This window comes from Fukomys damarensis, unplaced genomic scaffold, assembly GCF_012274545.1.
Source record: "Fukomys damarensis isolate Sample0158 unplaced genomic scaffold, DMR_v1.0_HiC HiC_scaffold_11, whole genome shotgun sequence".
Lineage (NCBI taxonomy): Eukaryota > Metazoa > Chordata > Mammalia > Rodentia > Bathyergidae > Fukomys > Fukomys damarensis.
Genome location: NW_022900923.1, coordinates 26,469,887 through 26,473,742, shown reverse-complemented (window position 1 = coordinate 26,473,742; position 3,856 = coordinate 26,469,887). Strand labels below are relative to the sequence as shown.

Genomic DNA, 3,856 nt, shown 5'->3' with positions numbered 1-3,856 from the left:
CCATGGGGAATGCATATGATGTTGATTTTGTTCCACACATTTCTCTATTTTTCTTCCCAGTATTCATGCATTTTCTCTCACCGAGATCCTCCTCAACTTACTTGCTTTATGTTTTTAATTTAAATTTAAATACTGGAAAGAGTAACTATGTTTTTCATCATGAGACCTAATACCTACACCATGGCTGATGTTTCATTTTGCTTTTAAATATGGAATTTACTTTAATCTAGCAGCTTCTTGAAGGAGTCTCCACCTACAACGACCAACTGCACAGTGATCACTAACAACTCTCTCAGTACACTTGTGACCCGAGTCTGCCAGGGAGATGCCATCTCCCACAAACAATCTGCTGTCTTAGGGCCCTATAAGAGTGAAGGGTCACAGTACCTCACACAGCTCTATCTTTTAGAAATGAGATAAATGAATAAGTGGGCCTGATCCACTATATTTTATCTTCAAAAAAAAAAAAGCAAGCAACCCATATGAATATTATGGTTACAGTAGGAAGCATCAGTAGAAAAATACAACTAAATATGACATGTATACTGACATAAATAAAACACTCCGACTAATGTCAAAGCCTCTTCCTGTTATGAGGAGACAAGCATCTCTACGGAAGGGCCCTCGTGACATGGGACCGAGGCTTCCTGCCAACAGTCACATGAGCGGGTCCTCCAGCCCCCACGGAGCCTTTGGAGGACAGAAGCTACCATCTTCACTGTGACTTTATGAGGCACCTGGCTAAACTGCTCCTGAATTCCCAGGCCGCAGAAACTGGAAAACAATGAATACTGCTTTAAGCAGCTGAATTGTTGGATAATCTGTTACACAGAAATAAATAATTAATATACCACCTGTGCCCTTCATCTCCTCCCCACTTCTACCTATGGGTGGGAAAAGAAGAGAGGAGAGATGCTACTGAGAAGTTAAACTTATGCCTTTCCTATATCAATAACAAGAATTGCTTGAAAATCATCCCATGGGTCATTAACATTTTTTGATTAATTAATTTTAAACTCAGATCTCATCGCTTTCGCACCTCATGGCATTCACACCTGCTGTTCTCTCTGCTGGAAAGGTAATTCTCCAGTTATTTATGTGACTCACTTCCTCCCCTCAGTCTGGTCTCTGCTCACATGTTATCTGCAGAGAACAGCCACTGCTGACCAACCTAACTAAAGTTGCATTCCTGTCATGCTCTGTCCCCTTACCCTGCTTTACTTTCTCCATGGCATTTGTCACCACTTCGCATTATGTTATCTGTATTCATTTTTAAATTTTCTTTCAAAAATATTTAGGGGCACTTGTAGTGGGTCACTGTTTAAGCACTGGGCACACAGCAGGAGACAATGTAAAGTCTCTGCATTCCCTACTCTAATGTATAAAAATATAAATTGTTATCATTTCATCTTGTTTTACTTACTCCTTCAAGAAAAGGACCCATCCCCATTATCAACAGAAGACTCCATGCCAGGTCCCCTGACTTGAACTTTCTACTTTGTCTTTCAGAGAATTTTTCATTGTGCTTCATGCTGTGCTGAGCTAGTTGAACTTGGTTGTTTTTAATCTTTTTTTTCTTTTTATTGTTTATTGGTACATTTTAGGTATACAGTACAGTTGCATTCATTATTGGGATCTTGTACCTTTACATGACTAATCTTGGTTCTCATTTTTCCCCTTGTTCCTGCCCTCCCTTCATCCCCTCGTCCCCTCCCCATTTATTTCCATTTTTTCATATTTTTTTCTTTTGGTTGTTTTTAATCTTAATGAATCTTCCTGTGATAGTTTTCTTGTAGTAGAAATGTCCACTTGACACAAATCCGTTGATTGTCCTATTGCTGTGCAATTTATCTGAATTTTAAAAGTTCCCCAAAATGGGACCAAAAACTTTTGTCACCATCAGCAGCAATAGCAGCAACATCTGCAGCAGCAAATTTAGGCCTAAGAAAAATTTCAAGGCAAAGTTTGTCTTTGGTGTCTTCCCACCTCTTCCAGCACTTTTGCAGGAGTAATTGGAAAATTTGTCCCCTCCAAAACTTCTGTTGAAACTGAATTGGAGGTGAAATCATATTAAAAGGAGCATTTTTTTTTTTTGATCTGCTAATCCACACTTGAGCCAGGGCCATAGTTTTGTTGTTTTCTTTTTCATCACTGAGTTTATTGGTACATTCTAGGTATACAGTACAGTTACATTCATCATTGGGATCTTGCACCTTTACATGACAGGTCTTGGTTCTCATTTTTTCCCTTTGTCCCTGCCCTTCCTTCACCTCCTCATAACCTCCCCACTTACAAACACTTTATTTCCATTTTCTCATATTTTTTAAAAGGAGCATTTTTAAGAGGTAAACTTGAGCTCATGAATAGAACTGAGGCAATGAGTAGAATTGCTGCCATTAAAAATGGTGGCTGAGAGCTGGGAATTTAGCTCAGTGGTTCTGCCACCTGCCTCGCAAGCACAAGGTCCTGAGTTCGATCCTGGTACAAAAAAAAAAAAAAAAAAAAAAAAAAGTGGGTTTGTCCCCTCTCGCTCTCTCTTTTCCTTCTGTCTTCTGCCCTTGGGCGATGCAGTGAGAAGGTCCTTGCTGTACTGTTAACTCCATCATCTTAGATTTCTCAGGCTGCAGGACTGTAAGCCAATAAATACATGTTTATTAAAAATTACTTGGTCTGTGGTATTCTGTTATAGCATCACAAAATGGGCAAAGGCAACCTTTTCCTACCTGACGATACATCTGGTATCTGGAATGACGATTCCATTCCTTGGAGATCTGGCTCTCAGCAAGTTATGTTTTTCTTCCTAAAGTGGCAACTTGCACATCAATAAGAAGCATTAGGAGATGGTGAGGGAAGGGGACGTTGATAGCTCATTGTGAGCTAGTCTTTATTCACCCTCACCAATCATTTCATTATGTGAGGAAAACACAACTCTGGAAGGAAAGGTTCTCCCCTGTGTTTAACAGAGGAGAAACTGAGGCTCAGCAAGATTTCATAATTGTCCCATGTCACCGTGGATGCTGTGAAGCTAATCCTCTGCCTTTCAAGTCTCCCGAGCCTCAGAGTTTCAAAGGAAAACAATTCTAAAGGTGTATTATCAAACCCCATGTCCCAGTGATGAATGTTATCATACTGTATACCTAACATGTACCAATAAACTCAATTTAGAAAATTTGTGAGTAGAATAAAAGGGTATAGGTGGAAAGAGTATAACAAGAGTGATAGTGAGAAGGGAAGATGTGTGTTGCAAGATCCTTCAAGGATCTTTAGGCTTACCAAAATTTAGTGCTAGAAAGGATCTCAAACAGTAACTGCATTAAACGCTTCATTTTACAAAAGTGGAATATTAAGGTCAATGTAGATGAATTCTATTCATTTATATCGAAAGGACTGATAACCCAGAAAAAATTATACATATGTGATTACATTTTTAGGAACTACATTTTCTAATGGTCTTAGTTGGGATAGGGGAAAAGATGACCAGTTTCCCACTTGATGTTCAAACCCACAGACCCATCTCTGGTCATCAACAGAAGTATAACAACTATAATTTTATAATTATGTGGAGGAAATTACCATTCTAAGTAGAGTGTCCAAATTTAGCAGTGTTCACGTCTCTGTTCCTCCTCCCCCTAAAACTGTTGGATAAACAAACACACAAGTTCAGCAGAAGATATGTAAGGAAATAATAAGTAAGCTCATTGAGTAGGTAGATTCTGTTTATAAATCAACATTTTGATTTCTGAAAACTACTAAGGCATGAGATGAAAATACAGTGGATCTCAAAGTACCAGCATGTTCACAGGAGAATATAGTGTGGGATGTGAGTCCTCTTGTGGCCCAAGGAACATGGACTCCA

The 3,856-nt window shown here is 39.1% G+C and overlaps 1 long non-coding RNA gene across 1 annotated transcript; it reads right to left on the bottom strand.

Annotated features, from left to right (window-relative positions):
* Window positions 1-2,520: 2,520 nt before the first annotated feature.
* On the bottom strand, window positions 2,521-3,638 carry LOC117285588. The gene is made up of 3 exons (XR_004516655.1): window positions 3,574-3,638; window positions 2,724-2,812; window positions 2,521-2,629 (listed from the first exon to the last, which is right to left on the bottom strand). It is a non-coding gene; the product is annotated as an uncharacterized LOC117285588 (long non-coding RNA).
* Between the last annotated feature and the right edge of the window lie 218 nt (window positions 3,639-3,856).